General features: G+C 40.9%; 1 protein-coding gene across 6 annotated transcripts in view; it reads left to right on the forward strand.

Moving 5' to 3' along the window:
* The window catches only part of PDZ-GEF (PDZ domain-containing guanine nucleotide exchange factor), a 192,744-nt gene that overhangs the window by 112,669 nt on the left and 59,742 nt on the right, over window positions 1-20,333 (forward strand). Inside the window, exon 1 of one of the 6 annotated variants that reach the window (XM_022087208.2) lies at window positions 9,960-10,173. The exons of 4 other annotated variants lie outside the window; for them this stretch is intronic. The gene's annotated coding sequence lies outside the window, so the exon portion shown is untranslated. Of the gene's footprint in view, window positions 1-9,959; window positions 10,174-10,297; window positions 10,436-20,333 lie in introns of those variants that run through there. One more of the 6 variants, XM_022087209.2, reaches the window with a different exon arrangement.

Here is a 20,333-nt window from a genome sequence, read left to right on the forward strand (position 1 = left end):
TCATCTGCCAAGAACGTATATGAACAGGTCCCAGTCCGAGAAAAGGGTGGAAGGATCCTGTTCATATGGACCTGTCCTCAGACAGAACACTAAAAAAAAAGGTTAAACGCATCTACTGTATCGAGTTTTTATCCAACTAAATCTCGTAACTTGAATTCTGGGACTTGTGGGGTGGCGTAATCCACAAAACTGTCTTGTTTTCCCCCCCAGTTTCCTTTCTAATTGCACCGTGACGTATTGTGGTATTGCGTGTTTGCCCACTTTTGAACCAACGACAGTTCTTTACGGCAGTCAGCAAACGGTGAGTCCGAGTGTAGGATAGTGAGTGGGTTGGCAGTGTGTGGGTCGCAGGTTTGTTTCGAACCTGCAGGAGGAGACTGACCGCCGGCCGCCTTCTGTAGTGTTGTCTGCCCTGTAACTCTGGAGGCAATACGAGAGGTAGATGACGAAGCAGCCGCTTTGTAAACCTGCAGAGCAAGAAACGGGGATTGAACAAAAAGCTGTCGTCATCGGAATGCTTCTCCTGATGAAGAATTAATTCACTCAATCTCAGTCCCTCTACCGACAGTAAAGAGCCTTTATCAGGCAAACGTTAATAAACATAGACCTGGTAGCAGAACCAGAAACTCGATCAACTAACTCCGTGGAGCAGATGCGCGCTATTTGTCAGAGATCGAGTCTGGACGTCGGAGATGCGAGACTGATTGTAAGACCACCTGTGTAGTCAGTTGGACCGTCGCTTAGCAACGCGTTGTGCTGCCTATCCTCCAGGGGATGATTCCCTCCCCCACCCCTCTCCACTTACATGCATTGCTAATACAGAAGTATTGAGGGGCGCAGCCCACTGGGGCATGAGTACGGAAAATACAGAGGGTTAGTTGGGAACTATGGAAGCATTTCTCTTGTAATTGGTTTTGTACAGTAGGGTATCTCTGAAGAGCAATGCTGTGTACTGTAGATACTTGTTCATTTGCCACTTAGTGTTCTCTGCAGCTTCTCCAACTCCTGGCAGCGGATCCTTAAGGACTCGTTTGACTAATTAAACATGGCATCAGCTGCTCTGCGACACGACTTTAAATCCAGATTGGATTATTGCTGGATTTAAATATATCAAGCTGCAAATAGGCGCACAGAAGTTGTGAAGAGCTTTTATGCGATTTTTGCATTAATCACAGTAATCGAACGCGTTATTTGTTCATTCGTCTGCTCGTCGAAACATTTAGTGTAGTGGAATATTTACAGTACAATTTGTCGGGCCAATTTGATTTTGGCTTGTATTAGTGTAAGGTAAACGTGAACGATGTCCCGGTGGTGCTCAAATTTATAACTTGTGTTGGGCAAGGCCGTGGTCTAGGCATCACGGAGTTTTCCTCCGGGGGCTTCCCCGGTTTCTCCGTGGCATCCCAACAATTACTCCATTCACACACAGAAGGTGGCAATGGCAAACCACTTCTGGATCATCTGCCAAGAACGTATATGAACAGGTCCCAGTCCGAGAAAAGGATGGAAGGATCCTGTTCATATGGACCTGTCGTCAGACAGAACACTAAATAAATAAATGATGGCCACGGTGGTATAGCGGTTGGAACGCTGGCCTTGTAATCCTGGGGTCTCGGGTTCGATTTATAACTTGTGTTGGGCAAGGCCGTGGTCTAGGCATCACGGAGTTTTCCTCCGGGGGCTTCCCCGGTTTCTCCGTGGCATCCCAACAATTACTCCACTCACACACACAGAAGAAGGCAATGGCAAACCACTTCTGATCATCTCTGCCAAGAATGTATATATGTATGAGCAGGTCCCTGACAACCTGAAGAGGTTGGAAGGATCCTGTTCATAATATATGGACCTGTCGTCAGACAGAACACTACAAATAAAAATAGTCCAAGCTAATAAATACATGATGGTATGAGTCTTGTTAAGGAAGTAGAACACTGAGCAGTTTTGGCATACTAAAAATTAGCTGAGTGTGATGTATCGAAACATGTTGCGTTGTAAATAAAGTTGTGTAGATGGGAGGATAATATTAAAGCGGATATTTGAAGGAATGCGTTTTGAAGACATGAATTTGATTGAAATGGCTGTAGATAGAGAGTCGTGATTTGTCATGATGAAGATGACATTTCTGCATTAACAGGATAACTGTTAGCAGCTTCTGTCTGGATAAGGGACAGGGTTTTTTTTAAACGGCCTTTGTCATTTTTTATTTATTTTAAATTGAAATCGACTGACATCAGTTTAGAGGGCGGACAACCACGGGTTTCTGACCGTAGGGTTCCATGACCTTACAATTACTTGACCGTGCCGTCTTCGTACACTGGCTGCACCGTTTCGTGGTTCCTATGATTAGCGATGATCTAGGGGCCCTCGCCTTTACTCGATGACCTCACGACCGGAATTACCGTATGACGTCACTCCTATTGGCATGCATCTTACTACTTAAGTAGTTTAGTATTCATCGACTGGGTTGGTCGATGGCTGGCGATCCTGTTCGTGTCTTGGTTCAAGAGTAACATCTAACAGGGGGCGTTTATAGTTCCAGATTTATACATAACGTTGACACATTTCGGTTTGACAAGGATCCAAATTAGTGACTCCTATTCCGATTTCTCCGCGGACTTACTTTCAGAATTACTGGTATAGAATTTCGTATTACAAGTTTAAGTATTTGTTTTAAGTAAACATCAATTTAATACTTGTTTGCATTGAAGTATGTTTGGTTTCTTTCGCAGAGTCTTGAACGAGTGCTGCTATTATTAGGCAGCTTTATAATTTTGTAACTTTGGATGACGAAAATGTTGAAATACCTGACACGAGAAATGAATACGGCAGTGAAGGAGACAAAAGTACGAAAGGGGGCGAGGGACTAAGATAAGGAAAGAGTTCCCCTTTGAATTTCAAATAGACATATTGAACTATCAAAGTTTTGATTAAGCATTGTGGTTCGAATTTGAGTCGGATATTAATTAACTCACTGCGTGGAACAGTAATTAAGAAGCTGATAATCGATCGGGTGGTTAAGGAATTTTTCACATTTTATGGAACTCCGAGAGTTCATCGCCGTGTTTACAAGAGCTTGAGCCTGGCAAGGGAACTGAAAACAGTGGCCTAGCATAAACTGGCATAAACGTAGACGGAGGTGCCTTGTGATCCTGAAGTGTGAAATTAGATTTGTGAGGAGTTGCATGAAGATTGTTGTCCCCTTCTGGTTTGTAATTTAAAACGGGGTTGACCCAATTATTTGGAACGGAACTGAAGGAAAGCTTTGTCTGCTGCTTCATGGGAAGTGAACAAGATGAAAATGAAATTATTTCAGTTTTGATTCAATTTTGTACGTACCACTCGAAACGACTTCAATGAAGTTTCGTGACGCAAACAATCTCTTCGTAGAGGGTCTGGGGGTCTCAACGGAGGTGGAGGCGTGTTAAGACGCGTTTTTGCGCGGTGCCAAAGGAAATTATTCGTTTGAATAAGGGATGAATTGTAATTCCCACCGGTTTCCTTCGGCTTATCGGCATTTCAGTCTTTTCGACTCCCCTCAGTTATCAGCTTTGTTCCTCATTTCCGTCCTGTGTCTTTGTGCGCCGTTGTTCGTTCGTTTGTTTACTTCTTACATTCCTCGCTTTTGTACGGAAGGGAGAAAATTAATTAGTTTTTATTTGAATTTAACAAATAATTATTCTATTTTTTTTTTGTTACAGGTAAGAATTCATACTGCTGTCAGTCTTATGCATCTTTGCATTGTGATGTGCCGAACATAAAGGTAAGTTTATATCATCACAACTCGTACTAGAACCAAATTGTTCCTCTCGTAAAGTAGGCCGGAGCGTGATACTGACTACTCACTTCCCGTTGTGCGTGTTTTGTGTACTGTGTTAGGTTTTCGTAGAAACTAGGACTTGATTTGGAGGCAGTCTGTATTATTGCAGCAGAATTTCCTTACATGTGTCATGAGATCATCCCACCTTTTCGTGGCGTCAGATTCACCTCAGTGGAGCTATTTGGCGTACTGATCAATAAATCCTTCTGTTGTGTATATTGCTGAAGTCCGAGCGTCTGTGACATCAAATTAGGGATGGTATGTTGTTTCAGAACGGAGAACGGATCGGACGTAATTGGAGAATTACATTAAAATCTGCCTAAAACGGAACGCAATTTAAATGGAACCTTTGTATAGCGGAAAATGTTAATTTGTGTGTGCGTGCGTAGCATATAGCAAATGCATCGGGTCTCGGCTGCGGAATGTAGTTTTTGTATCTAAGAGTAGGTTACTAGTCTAGTAGGGAAACATGTTCGGCTTGCTTTTGACTCCGTTATAAAAAGAACGTTTATTGAGCAACATTCTTTCTATTTCTGTTCTCTGTCTCTGTCAGATCTTGTCATTTATTTATGAGAGTTTGTAATTTGTGTATTAAGACAGAAAGAAATGTGGTTATTGTAGTACGAAAACATAAAACAGCTGAAAAAAGAAATGAATGAGCAGGTTTACGGCAATTAGTTCGTAAAATAGGCAAATGTGTTTTAAGATAGTTTTGTATTATAATTGGCGTCTTGATAATTTTCGTCCCGATAAACTGACAGTTTTATAATTGGCAATTAGCTGTGTTACATAAAGCAGGAGAGGTTGTAAAACTAAATACGAGGTAGGTTTCCAGGATAATGAATGTACTGGGGTGTCCAAAACCAACATGACGATTTTAATTACACTTGACATATTTCGTGTTGTTGTATACATCATTGTGAAAGGCGTGTCAATGAAATTTTTGTGTTACTTTTGACCTTGAACTCAAGACCACCTGGAAGACCGTGCATGAGTGTAGGATATATTAAAATTGATTTTGAGGAAAATGTGTGGGAGTGTGATTAGATTAATCTGGCTGTAGGGACCTGTAGAAGGCGGAGGATTTCTTTGTTTACTCTTCAAGAGAAATTGCTCAGGAAGTGTTTCTGTATTAAAAGTGGATTTATTACGTGTCGCCGTGCTCGTTCGGCAACTTCTTGTACTCCGTAATACGACAGGTAGTGTGAACGTTGTGTAACAGGCGCTAGAGTGTGTTTGCAGTATGAAATATTTATGGTATTATGCGGCGCTGTGGAGTCGGTGCTAGAATCTCCGACTCCGACTTCGACTCCTTCATAAAAGCTCGATGTGTATTAATAAGTGTAAACCTACTAAAATGGCAAATGGTACCATAAGAGATTTCATCACCACCACGTGAATCATCAGCCTACTTTTTAGACTTATAACCTGTATATAAATATACAAATTATTTTCTTAAACTACATCAACCAGTTCATTATTGTAATGGAGACGTGTAGGTCTACCTGAAGACGGAGATAGAGTCCCATCTCCGAAACGTGTAATTTTATGATTTTATTAGGCGATGGAAAACATCCAGAAAACATTTTAATTTAATGATGCAAAATACTAGGAAACTCCTTATTGTACAGATATCTCCTGTCTTTTGTTACTTTATCCGTCTTAGGTCCAAATATTCTTTTCGGCTTAATTTCTCAAACAACTTCCCACGTCTGTGTTCTTTCCTTAATGTTTTATTTTGAACTTGTAACAGTTGCGAATTCTGACTAACAGTTTTTGACAACTAAAAAAAAATGCTGTGGTTTATCCGTAAGGGTGCTGTAGTGTGGGGTGGGGGTTGGAGACTGTACCAGTGATGGATGCTGCGTCACGTTTTGGACACAGAGGGAGCTGGATCAGGGGAGTCGTGTTTAAGACAACAGCGCACGAAGGCATTCTGAGAGCATGGATCAGGGCCATAGAAGTGTGTGAGAGAAGCATTTTACTACGGAAGCAACTTTTTAACATTTAGGAACTTTATGCCCACGTATTCTCGTACAGGGAGCTCCTTTGTTCACATCCAAGTCTGAACGTAGGTAACTGGATTTCATTCGGACCGTAACAGGAATGAATCCGGTAGGAACCGTTGTTTGTTTGTTTCACGCTTGTGTAACTGTCGGAGGCTTCATTAAGATTGTCTTCCGGAATGTGTTCACAAAATGTGACCAAGGTAACTACGTCATGAAAAATGATAAGCATGAGCATGTAGCACGCATGGGAAGCTTATTAATATGAAAATACGAAGGAAACTTGCCACTTTAGGGACCTTGGCGTAACTGAGAAGATACATATAAAAATATGTATACTTTAATATGCCTTAAAGGCGTGGGCAGGAGCTGGGAAAACATGAGCGTAAAGAAAATCCCTGGACTTAATTTTGCGAGAATTTCGCCAATCTCCATTTATGTGTATAATTTTGCCATTTAATTTCAAGTGCAGCGGGCCAGTGGCACCTCCCAGATAGAAATTTCTTACACCTCTGCTGGGCGATTAGCATAAACCGTCTGCCAGTTAAGTTCCGGCTGACTTAGGCGTTGCTAAGTCATGCAGCAATACCCACACATCAGTACAGGCAAGCTGGACCATGACAGTCAGGGAAATTATGTCGCTGGATTGTGGCATCACTGGCAAGGTCACGCAGCTGCAGGCTGCTGCTTGCATTGATCGTCGTCTCGTCTTTTTCATCGTAGATAAATCGTGACGCGCGAACCGCTGGTGGCTCCAGCGTGACTTAGGTATCAGCAGTGAAAATGGCCTGTTTCATTATCATTAAAATGCCATTTGGTCAGTTAATCTTTTTGAAGGTTGCTGTCTCCTTGGAAATTGCGCCGTGTAGTTCAGTAGAAATTTACTGACGTTTCATAGGTGCTTACTGCCTTCATCATCAGATCTGACGCCCTGATGAAAGGAGTATTAAGCTTTTGTTATCCCTTTTCTTTATGCCAGTTCTCTTAATTTACTTTTATTTTCTTCACATTTCCTTTCCTTCCTTCGCATTTTCTCTCTTCTCTATATTTTTCTGAAATTAAATCTTTGAGCGTGTTACTCTGCCAGGTTGTATTTATTCCCTCATTTAAAAAGTGTATATAGAACTGTTTCGTTCTCATCACCATTAAGTAGGCACCCAATGTGGCGTTGTGCGCAATTTATGCTTAATGAAAGTTGTGACGTAAAATAATAGCTGGAATAATGAAAAGGGCACACCTTTAATTTATATCAGTTCGGGTCATAATTAAACTCTATTAAATTATTTTTTGTGACATTCATTATTTCAGCGCTGCATGATACTTTTTTGTTTTTTTAAAAGAAACTTAGATCCTTTGCCTGTACAGTTTTTAGGTTCATTCCATACAAATAGCAACCATGTCAGAGATACACACACACGATTAGAACGAGTGACCGACCGCTTGTTGGTGCGTATAAAGTGTTACATCAGATTGAAAAGCTCGGCTAACTAAATTAACAGCCGACCAAATGGCTACCCCACTAATTAACCAACCAAAAAACACCGTGTAGCAAAGTCTGTCTTGAGAAGCTGATAGTCGCTCAGTAGTTCAAGAAATTTCCTGCCTTTTAAAGAATTGAATTTTGATTTATGTGTTTCTAAGAGCCAGTCACTGGACCCTATCCTGAGCTAGTTTTGTCCACTCAACACTATAAATTGAATATTATCCTCGCTTCTCAAGCGGCCACTTTCCATAAGCTTTTCGGGCTAGTATTTTGTACGTACTTGTCATTAAATGCGTGCTACGTGTCTCGCTCACCTAATCTCCCTTTATTTGAGCGTCCTGTAATTTGGTTATGACTACTTGTATATTATGAAGCTCCAAATGCGGTTTTTAACCTCCTTGATATATCCTTCGAAGTCCAAGGCCCACTTTAACATATGGATTTAATATGGTTATTAAGCATTCTCTTCTGCGATGTTGCGATGTTGGGATCTGTTATGTGCTGGGCCCTCGCCATTGTATTTCCCACTCAGACAGAACCTATATTAATGTGTTTTTACAATGGTTAAGATCATCACGTGTCCTCAAATAGGATGTGTTGCAACCATTCATGAGCACCCTTTAACAGTAACTTAAATTGGGGAACAGAGTACTGTGAATGAGGGCAAAGGCTATTATGCCACTGTCCTCATAAATATATTTCAGTGTTGCTGTATTTTATCCAACGTTTAGAATAGACAGCGACTGTCATCGCAATGCTGCTGCAACGAGTAGTGCTGTAATACAAGAATTATACCTTCAGCCCTGGAATGTATTCGGGAGATGTCGGGTTCGAATGTCAGATCATTCGACGCTGTGTAGTCTGAGCTACTGACAGTTAAATGAACCGTATGTAAACGAGGAATCATGAAAAGACAAAATCAGACTGAAATGATCATTCAGAGGTGGGACACAAATACAATCCACATGCGTTCTTTTGAATTTTTCCGTTCCTGATTGGTTCTGATATTAATTTTCTGCCATTGTATGTAATTAAGCATTACGTTGTGCAGGCGTATGGAGAAGTGTAGGTATAACTCCATGCATTCTCCACATTAGATGTAGGTATGTGGTTAGCTTCACGTCAGTCGGCCCCGTTTGCTGGCTGTAACATCGTCTCCCTTTCGCTGTTGAACTGTAAAAAAGAGTGTAATAGATTTCTGGATCACGTAACTATTTTATTGTAGTCGGTGACTATTGGAGGTTTCGGGATGGAGTTCAATAAATTGACTGCAGAGGGCCTTGCTTTATCCTGGAAGTTGTGAGGAAGTCATAGTTACTTCAGAACGGCGTCTGTTATGTGCGAGAAGAAAAAGAACGAGTATTGGGAAAATTTCTTGAAGACGCGTTCGTATCTTTTTTCTACAACTCCGCATGGCCTGTTCCAAAATGTTTCGCTCAATTCCAGCAGAGGCTGGACTCTGAAACAGTTCCTACAGGGTGTTCGGAATCTAGTAAGGAGTACTAGTTTCCAAACGAGCTTTCGCTTTACATAATCACCATATGCTGTTTTGTTGCATTTTATTAAGCGTACTATTTTCCAGATGCGTACTTTCAAAGAAAGTTGCGAAGTTCGATTTGAACTCCAGGAGTTGTATATAACATATACGGGCTGGTATGACATTCATTCTACCATCCTTTCGGTTTAGACACACACACACGCTCATGAAAACAAGAGAAATGTGCAAGAGACAACGCATACTGTGGATCAAATAAGTAAGACCTAAATGTTAGCTTTCGGGTTTATTGACTTCATGAGAGGAGCTTGTAAATGGCAGTTTCATGTTTTAATCGCGATGAGATTATTGCAGCATATTGCAGGCTAAAGCTCTGGAAAGGTGAGAAATTAATTGGTCGGAACTTTAGTTGGAAAACCTAGAGGAACGGATCACCTGCATGTAAATGGGGGGAGTAATTTTAAAGTGCACCCCAAAGAAATAGGTTATCGGGAGGTGGGCTCTGGATTTATATGCTTCAAGACAGTGGCCACTAAATATCTTGGATGTAGTTATGAACTTTCAGGTTACATAAAATGCGTAGAATTTCTTGATCAGTTGAGTGCCTGGTAGCGTCTCTGTGCCTCTGTGCCTTGGATGTAGTTGTATTTTATGGATACTTCTTCATTTCCTTCAATAGGCGGGCTGTTGTGAACACAAGAGATGGACCTATTCAAGAAACCTAGTGATTATCAGCTTCTGAAGAAATGTCCCTTGCCTGTGAAGTTTGTACGCTTCTAGTATACACATAAACTCCATTCTTCGATGAAAGCTTTCTCTTTGATGGTGGCATCCATCTGGGATATCGCGTCGTGTAGTCTCGTAGAAGTTAACCGACGTTTCAGAGGTCGCAGTATCCCAGATGGCCGTCGCCTTGATATAGCGCCTCAGTGGGAACGTCCTGAAATCGTCGTAGCTGTCGGAATTATTATTATTTTTTTTTTGCACTAAGTGGGAACTGTTCCGAGTCCTAGTGTGGAGAACCTGCCTCTGAGCTGGGGGCCTCTCTCTCTTGTTTCCTAGGCCAGTGAGGGAGAGCGGGCGAGAGGATCCCTCGCTGCCTCGGTGGCCCCCTGCTGCAACCAACAGTTCCAGCGCCGTGGCCAAACATTGCCTCAGTTTGGTACCGACTTTCTCGGAGGAAGGTCGTCGCGTTGGTTCGTACGGCTTGACATTTCACTTGTTCCTCCTCACGTTGTAGACCCACGTACAATGCGTTACAAGGCATTAAAACACTCCGTATCTGGACACAGGAACTGCTGTCACACAGCTGGGATGGTTGTAGTGAAACTGTGACGTGTTGCGTGCTGAAATATACGTGTTCTGGTAAAAGGTATCTTTCTGTTGGATCGGTAACGGGAGAAGTTAAGTTTGCAACCAAAAAGTGTGTTATTAAGAGTATAAAGTGTTACTAAGTTTATTTTTCTCACTTGTGCATATTTGAGAATTTCAGAGTAATAATCAGTGCACTTGATATCCATATGGAAAATGCAGTAAATCCATGCATAAATGGTTTAATACTCGTTTAGTTTTTGTGTTGCTGTTTTTTTGAAAGTGAAGTGGTTTTTTCTGTCGTTACACTAAGAGTGTAGGACGTAAGAATAACACCTACTTACTTATTCAGTTGTTATTGGATATGACGTCATGGTTTGTTTTGGGATTAGATTTGTTATACTCATTGAGTCTGCAATTTTTATCACGTGTTTTATGGCATACAGTATGTATGTACATTTCCTTATTTTTGTTTGCCAATTTTTGTCATTTCCGGTTGAATGGAAATTATTTGTATTTGTAATGTACGAGCGAAATCGTTTTATTTCTTTCTGCTTTTGTTAACTCAGGCGGCTTTTAAATGCTTTGTAAGTCCTTATTTGTCGAAACGCTGTTGGTAGCAATTCCATTCTTGCGTTTTTCACCCCTGCCTGGGCAAGTAATTGTGGTGCAAGAGGCAATTGTAATCTGGTCATGACAGCGTGTTTAAAAGATGCATTGGGGCTGTTGCGTTTGTAAGATGTACCACACATAACGCTGTCATCATAACATTTAATTCCAAATAAGAAAATCAGTTACCTGTACTTCAAATTAATTTTAGAGTTTGCGCATTAAATCGTTGCTCGTAACGATCAAAATCTGTGCATGTATACGGCATCTATCCAACAACTAGATTATTTTAACCTCCGTCTGCCACAGTTGTCAAAGTATGCTAGCACGTTAAAGATCTTAGGGAGGAGATTGTAAATCAAGTAACTCCATAGAGCAGAGTCCTTCTTGAGAAACCAGTAGTCGCTCAGCTGTCCAAAATTTCTTTCCGTTTACAGATCTATGTGTCTTTACGGCACATTTTAATAATATTCTTCCATCTTTGCTTATGGTTTTGAAGCTGTGCCTTTTCTTCGGGGTTTTAACTGAAATAAATCGATTTAAAAATAATTAATATCTCAAGAGATTACTTGTTGAAAAGAGGGTGCTGATTCCTGGTGTAATTTTTCTTTGGCAGGTAACTAAAGACCGTAATTTCTTGAGGGCAGTCGAAACAGCTGCTTCTAGATCCTTACCAGTTCATGAATCGTGATTTGCGTTAAGCCACGTTGGATCACTGTTTATTAATCATTATCCTATCATCCGACCCTAAATATCTTCAGCAACTGACAGCGTCGTTAAATAAACCATAGCGACGACCAGTCTTAACATTCGGCGCTGCCATTTATCAGTGATTACTGAATAAGGTAGAATTCAATTAAAATGGAGTTACAACTCTATTCATAATAGTCGCTGCCAATTTAGATATCTTATAATAAGAGCATAAATTTGTGAGGGAATCCATTACTTTGTTCTGGTTTTATGGCAGTTCTGCAGATTAAAGTGCGGGCTGACGTTGGTATTGTAGAGGCTGAAGCTGCCGGGGGGGGGGGGGACTTACCTTGCGTATGAAAACATTCAACACAAAAACCAGAGACTTCAAAGGGTTTCCTCTTTTTCAATTATTGTATTTTGTTGGTGAAATTTTGCCTCTGCAGTTTCTCATGTCGTAAAAACGTCGTATTAATGTTACTCGGCGTTGTGTTAGAGGAAGCGCTCGTTGTACACTGCAAGATCTTAACTTCATTTTGGCCAATTAGAGAGAAAATAGCTTTTTAATTAGACTACGTAGGTTTTCCGGCGGAACGTGATCGTAGCACCTCCTAAGACAAGCCGACACAACATCCGTAGAGCAATTTTATATTTTCACTCACAAAAAATAATGCTGTACTGTGTTGCTGTTTATTCAGGAAGCCAAAACAACAAACCTTAATAACCCCCAATTAAAGATGGAATTTGCCATCTATCTGGCGTAGTGTTTCTCAATTGGTGGTCTGAGTATCGCAGAATATCCGCAAATTATAGTTCTCGCTTTGTATTATATTTTTAATAATTCCAGAAAATTTACCGTATTACATCTAGCTACTTCATTTTCGTTGTCATTTCCTTTTAGGGGCTGGATTCTTTGTGTTGAACGTTGCTTGCGCACCACCCCCCCCCCCCCCGCCAAGTCCCCTGTGGTCGGGAAGAGGACATGGAATATGAGATTCGAAGTTTAAGGGCAGTGAAAATGCCTGTGTTTGTGTTCTGGGTTAAAACGCTTTGATCGTAATTTAACACAATTTCGTATGTGAAGTTAGAGAAGGAAGTAATTTTTAGTCATGTATTCCTCTGGATATGGTCTGTGACCTTTTGTACGATGATTAGTCAGGGGACACTAGGCACATCGTGAATTCGTGTTAATATTAATTCATGTTATTTTTAGTAGTATACCTAGATTTATTTTGCCGATGAATGTCCGAACTGGATTTTATGCCTCACATTGTATGTTGTAACGTATGCCATTCATTCCTTGCTATTAAAAATTTGAAAGAATCGAAATTATCTGTCTCGTGTGATAACATAGAGGAACTTAATTCTTTTGAATTATAATTCAGTACATACCACATATTTAGAACTAAATTATTTTCATCGGCCTTGTAGCAAAGATTGACTTATTTCTATAATTTCCACTCTCCATGAACATTCTTGCCCAAAATTTTATGTACATTTGTTGTTTCCGATACGCGAGCTACGTGTCCTCGGTAACCATCGTGACAGTACCATATAAACCTGCTTTATCACGAAGCTATTTGTTCTGTTTTGTGCTTGTCTTATCCTCAGCCATCTTATCCTACGTAGGCTCTTTCAGAACAGGGTGCAAGGGACTGAAGGAGCATATCGTGTTTTGGTTTTGAGATTAATATTGCCCCGCTTAATTTTAAGGGCAGTATTGCCGTGGTTTGTGTTCTTTGCTAAATATGGATGGTCGTGTGGTACCTTTTTTAGCTGGAGTCGAAATGCGACACCAGCCAGATAAACACGAGGAGATGGTTTACATTTTCATCTTAAAAGCGGCTGCAAATTGAAATATGTTTAGTTCAAAATGACGTACACTAATAAATAATGAAACACAGATACAGGGAGCAAAAAGGACTTGTTAAACGTGTTTTTCTTATTTTTATCACGTTTTACATATTTGAATGTAGAAACCGTTGATACAACTGTTTATTTCTGACCGTCTGTCTGTCTTCAGAGGTCTGTCATTCGCTATATATATGCACACCTTAGTTCCAGGGTGGCTTCACTGTGTAAGGTTGGCACTTATGATTATGAGAGATTTCAGGTTCTCACGGCTGCGAGTCTGAAGATGGCTGTCGTTTTGGTTGTGACGTCGTGTAGTCTGGTAGAAGTTTGCCGACGTTTCCTGCCTCCATCTTCATGGCGGTCGCCCTGGCATGCGACAAATTTTTGTTGTCTTTATCGGTCAACCGTACGTAATCAACCCCTCCCCCCCTTCAGTTTGATGATAAATAACTTGTGCAGTTGGCATAGTATCGTTAAATCACGTATAACTAACCAGTATTGTATATGGCTGAGATGAAATATCCTTTGTAAACTTCTGTCTTCTGTTTGGAGTCCCGTCATCTGCTTGAATAGGCGTGCCTAAAGGAACTCGGCGTACATAAGTGGAATTGAATAGGGTATATCAACTGCTTAATTAAACAGAATTTCTCTAACTTTCTCAGGTAGTCTTGTATTTAATTCTGAAACTTTGAAATGCTGATAAGCTGAGAGCGGCTCGCTTCTGCTTCGGAGAGTAAAACCTGATGAGAACTGGTTTAGCGGAATTACGGTGTTGAATGGGAAACAATAAGCTCAGATTACTCGTGTAAGGTAATTCTGGGCAAACCAGAAGGTGACGTAACGGAACACGATTCAACTTGAGGGAACACATCGCCGGCTGTAAAGTGTGCACCCCAAAACATCCTGGGTAGAGTTAGTTTGAATGTGTTGTGCCGAATTTTGAATTTAAGCTAGATTTAACATAAACTGTGTGCAGTCGGTGAGTGTTTATCGTGCTGGACAATGTTGGTCTTCTGCGTTGTGACGCCGTGTGGACTTGTAGGACGATACCAACGTTTCTGAGGAATATACTGCCTTCATCTTGACAGTGCTTTCCTCCTAGACGTTATATATACACCGACAAGTCCGTGTGGCGGTAAGTTAGGAATTACAGCATCAAAAACACGCATTGGTGGTTTATGGTCCACAGTTTGAGAACTCTTGTAGATCGGAATTCTGTCCGGGATGCGGGCGTCAACTTATTTAGTTAAACATGCCACCATCGTGAAATTTCCGGCGAGAGGCTTTCACTCAATTCCAATATGAGTGATACATTTTCTGAAAGGATCGCGGTAAAGTGCCTTTAGCACGCATACTACCACACCCATTGCCGCCTGTCAAAATTCTCGGAAAAAAGTAATAGAAGAAAATGTTTTCGCCGCGCTAGATTTATTGAGGATCCTTATTTCGCGTTCGGCATGTGAGTACCTGCCACTTCTGTCATTAGCGGGTTGTTTTGACAGATGCGCTTTTCGTGAAGACAAATGTGGCATAAGACACATGACCCGGTGTTCTCTAATGCCTTTTCATGGTTATTCGGTTATTTTACAGCACTGTATCAACTTCTGAGGCTATGGAACTTTCAGTAATGGGCTTGTATGTCAGGATTACTTTCATTTCAGAACTGAAAAGGAATGTTCATAGAAGCCGCTTGCAGATTTGAGGCTAGTCAACCAGGACGCTCAGCAGATAGATTTTTTTTTAAAAAACCTGATGACAGAAGTAGACTCCAGCTTCCGAAATGTAATGTTGTAATATGGGTGAACTCGAAAATGACAGTTTCATACTATGTAACACAGCATCCGTCAAAAGCCTTCAAATTCCGACTGATAATCCGTTCCAGAAATTCGACTTCGTGTGGGTGAACATGTTTTTTACGATTTGGTTATTAGGGAATTGGTTAGTAGTGTTTTCTGGCTATGTGAATTATGTTGAAAGACTTGAGATTGTATTACTAGGCATTGATTTCCAAATTATCTGTTTAACCTTTTAAATTCCAGTGGTAATTTTGATTGATTAGTGACTTTGCGTTTTGCCCATAGAGTGTGTGTATGGATTTCGTATGATTATCATTTTAAACAGCGATTATGTCCTTAAACTGCGTTAACCAGTTGATGTTTGGCTGAATACTTTCTTGGTGTGAATCTAGCTGTTCATTTCTGAACCGTGGAAGACATAACAGCACAATGGCTTTGGCTGTACCCTTCTGTGTGCGTGGTAACGTGCATCCAGAAGCGTCCCACATCTACTGTTGGTTCTTCGTGTCATCAAATGTATTTCAGTCTGCAGTCGTGTACAATGAACCCGTGTCTCCTATTGGCCTATACGAACAATTATTGTCCCATAAAACCGTGAGAGTAAATGGGCGAACGTCTTTTTTTATTATTCACTCTTCTCTTGCATTTCGAGTTCAGGTGGTTTCTTGTAATCGAATATCGTCTTGTAGTTGAACTTCTTCTGCTGTTCCTTCAAGAGTAATGGGAGACAGACAAGTAGTGTTCGTTTACAACGCAAATTACAGGGTTCGGTACTCAGTGGGAACTTGTCTCGACAATGGGACCGTTTCTTCTCTCTTCTTCTCAGCTCCTTACTCAACTTGCTCACCCTGGTATAAGCTGCCCCAGAAATAACGCAACCAACAATACGCTCTAGCATATACAGGTAATCGAGATTGTATTTAAACGTGTGGTTTGGAAATGAACGTGGTGAAAAAGTTGTGTTTCCTTCTAAAATTTATGATTTTAAATATACGTTCTCGAAGTTTCATAATCGCCTTAATAATATGTAGTGAATAATACAATTTTTTTAGTTCCTCGTTATGTATTTTTTCAAGGCTCCTTCTGCTTCTGTGCTCACAAGCCCAAATATTATTCTCATTATATTCAGAACATATATTCTGTAGTTCTGTAGGCTTTAATATTTACGTTTGTAGATAAGAAAATGGGAGATAAAAGATTCTTAACCATATGGCAGCAAGCATTCCCCGAATTTATTCTGCTCTTAATTTCTTTGTGATTGCAGTTTTCATACGCATCTTGTGAAAATTTCCCTAAATTGAGCCTCCTTTTTAGCTGAGTGTTGAATGCCCAATTTATGGTCCTATTATATGTAGGTGTATGCTTACGACAGGCATCTATCTATTGAGGAATGCATTTTACTTTGATAATGTCTGTCTGTCGGCTGAAATATAAATGCTTAGTGGTGACGAATCTGACCATGAACAAGCCACACTATATTATTAGCCTACCCCACAGAATAGACAGATCATAATTATAATTTACACGGGAAAATGAATGTTCTTATAATTCACAGTCACACAATATTCCGTGCCAAATTAAGGCACCAGGACTATGAGGTATTTGTGGTTATGAATCACGTTGCACGTCACAATTCCTGTCCAGGCGTGTCTGCCCTAGCATTTAATAATTGAAGTACAGGAACTAAATTGATTAATCGATCTTCACAAGAGCCTGCCAGTATTAAGATCCGTATTGTTTCATCATTTCTTTTAACCCAAGTAACCCAAGTTCAGAAAACGTTGGATTTCGTGTCGTACCCATTAATTCTTTTAACAGCTTTTACTTACGGATTCTTTCTGTAACGAAAGCCGTTCAATTATTCCCTCGCCAGTGGATTCGAAGGCGTCTATTTGCATTAATACCTACTCTACCTGTTTCGGCCCCACAGAACTTCCTTCCAAGTGTCCAGTGGACTTTAGAGTTACAGTTGTTTGACTGTGAACATTTTTTTAGATTAAATCAGCTTCATTTATTGTACCACGAAATTCAATGTCTTCGGTGCCTTGGATTTATCTGGCTCAGGGTAGGGTCTTGGGGCGGGTTCCTTTGAGCACTGTACTGAGCCCTGAGGTCTCACAAAAGGTGATAACTTTGATAACTAGTTTGTTACTATTAGCTTTTCAAATAGGACTCTGCGCCATGGAGTAGATCCGCGATTTGTTCATCCGAGTTACCAGTGCTGGTCGACAGCCACTTGTTTGCCAATTGCTTTTCTTTTCCAGTGGATCACTTGACGTTTTCCACCTCTGGTCGAATTAGGTTTGGGACTGCACGCCTCGACGTAGGGAGTTCTGATGAACAGCTGATAACTACTAAATTCTTCCGCCCGATCTGGTGCTAGTTACGTCACAGGCAGACGAGGGCTGGTGTAAGATTGAGGCTCGTTGCAGGTGTCTGAGCGCTACGGCTTCGGGAAAAAAGTAAAGACGTTAATATGAGAACAGCAGACTCGCGGGAGTAACCTTCTTTGGGTAGGGACTGTAGAGTGTGCGTGGTTCAGACGTAGTAGGCGACCTGCTCCTTACCCTTACCCATCGTCTTATACTTGTCTTGGCCCTCCGAAGGAACACAATAGCAGAGCCCTTCCGTTGTGTTGCCATATCCAGCACAACACTAGTCGGTCAGTTTCCATAATTTACAACAGCTATGTTGAAGCTTGTAGCACACTTTCTCTGTTTCATAAGGAAAGACAGGTTTATAGTGACAAGGTGGTCACCTGCGTATCCCCACTAGGAACTCTGCTACCAGTTGTTTTTCTCTGAAACTTGCTAAGACTAGGGATAGTAAATTACCTGCCCGCCAAGAATTTCGGTGAAAATTTAAAAGGAGTTAACACTCTCATAAATATTATCTCATAAGGCCTAAAATTCCTTTAAAACATTTCCATACAACTAAGCAATGAGTACAGTCAACAAAAACATAATTTTGTGATTGAAATTGCATTCAGAAGTCATAAAATGTTGTTATCACAGTCCCTTTACTGGAAACTAAACTTATTTTATAAATGGCGAAACAGCCATTGCGAAGCGAATAGATAAATAAACGCGCTCGTGAACAGAAGGTTTTTAATGTTGCACCTACTCCGTCTTTGCAGCTGTGGAGGACGACCGTTTTACGTAGGCATATTTGATAGCAGCTGTAAGAACCTACACATGTTTTATAAATGTTTGAAGTTATAATTACATAACAGCATGCGAGACACCCATCTCGCAGTCCCACCTAGATCGTTATTGTGAATTGATTATTGTTCGTAGAATCCTTGGTGTAACACAGATAATCCGCCTACTAGTGTGAGAAGACTCTGCCTCTTACATGTTTGTTTGGATTAAGAAGAAATAGTTACGAAACATGTTTGAAGTGAGGAATCACGGCTGACGGACTCTGTCTCTATCGGAGCTATTGAACCCGCGTTATGTAGAGTGAGACCAAACGTGTGCTGTGACTCCTTAATTCCCCTTCTAATGTGGTTACGGTACTGGGTGTCGAAGATTCTAAGTACCTGATTCCAGAGTCAAGGCTTTTGCAGCAGCGCGATGTCAGTCTTATTGATGCTGCAAAATTTTGAAAGTATAAAGGCTGGGTGGCTTTTAGTAGTGTGATTTTCGTATCAGAACTCGTGAATATCACTCAGTTGATTCGAAAGTTAAAGGGCACAACAGATAATTGTTTTTAAATTTTTTTGAGACAGTATATGAGTCCTAAACTCTTCTCAGATCTTGTTTATGTCAAAAGATTCATAAGTCTGATGACGCCACGTTAAATCAGCCATTTTATGGAGAAAAAATTAAATTTATCAAGTGAGAGAAATAAATAAAAGACGTCATTTTGTAGATGCTGTTTCGACACGTTGCGTGCTCTTCAACAGGCCGTAACGTAACTTACCGCCTTGTAGCGATTCACACACACTCCCCTTCCTCGTGTTCACAGTTTCGAATCACCGCAATGTTGCCAGCTTGTTTGAGGTTTATCGTAGTTTTCCTCCTTCCATTTACGTCTAGATCTTGTTTGTTATCATTTCTCTTCAGGCCAAAATTTTGAATGCATTTCATATCTTACCGTTCATCATCACCCAGTCATAATCGTTGCTTTGTGTTTTGTTCGACGTTTCGTATGATCATGAATGTTTATTAGTCGTGAGGCTGTAGCCTGTTTTAATATGCTGTCCCTGCATTTGAATGGAGAGCCTGAGGAAAGAAAGGATATATGCTAGTCAGGAGAGCAGATAACCCGGGCGAGATTCGAACCGGATACCCTGTTGAGACTGCCTCGGTGGTCTAGCGGTTAGAACGCTGGCCTTGTATTCCTGGGGTCTCGGGTTCGATTCCCGGCGGTGCCCGAATTTATAACTTGTGTTGGGCAAGGCCGTGGTCTAGGCAACACGGAGTTTTCCTCCGTGGCATCCCAACAATTACTCCATTCACACACAGAAGAAGGCAATGGCAAACCACTTCTGGATCATCTGCCAAGAACGTATATGAACAGGTCCCAGTCCGAGAAAAGGATGGAAGGATCCTGTTCATATGGACCTGTCGTCAGACAGAACACTAAAAAATAAATAAAAAACCCTGTTGAGAGTGTTAGCTGCGTTCGATGTGTTTAAATACGCCAAGGAACGAAATATAATCACACAGTTCCTAGGCAACGGACATGTAGTTCGTAGATTGATTGATTTTATTAACACTGTGCGATTTGGTTGTTTTAATTCTGGCAATCTGTGTGTGTTGCTATGGAGAAACATTACGGGATAGATGGATATTAGGACATCAGGGATCTACAAATAGAACGCCATGATTGTGGGCATCGCGATCTGTGTTTGTTTCTCTTCCTGGTGGGCTCCACCGCAGAATGCGGGACTGCAGCGTGTCTGGAGTGAATGACCCGAGGAATTAAAAGCTGGCACAAGGAAATCCACGTTGTATCTAGGAAGAAGGGGACGAGATGTTATAAGATGGAGAAGATACGTAGGAATGCCTTAAAGAAACAAATGAAAGAATCGATAAATTAGAAATAAGTAAAGAGGAGATAAAGAGTTGGCCCCACTCAGAAGTTCGCAGATTTTGTTAATGTTGCATAACCAGGAACTCTGTTAGTCCGAGATCGTTTATCGCGTATACATCTGTGTCCTGGTTTATTTAACGATACTGTCCCAGTTACAGTGTTTACACAGCGTTGAATGAGAACTTGTAAGCGATTAAGAAATGCGAGTCAGGAAGGAATTTGGAGCACAGGG

This window comes from Zootermopsis nevadensis, unplaced genomic scaffold, assembly GCF_977971745.1.
Source record: "Zootermopsis nevadensis isolate Lab colony 2312 unplaced genomic scaffold, Znev_1.0 Znev_ptg000012l, whole genome shotgun sequence".
NCBI classification, from domain to species: domain Eukaryota; kingdom Metazoa; phylum Arthropoda; class Insecta; order Blattodea; family Termopsidae; genus Zootermopsis; species Zootermopsis nevadensis.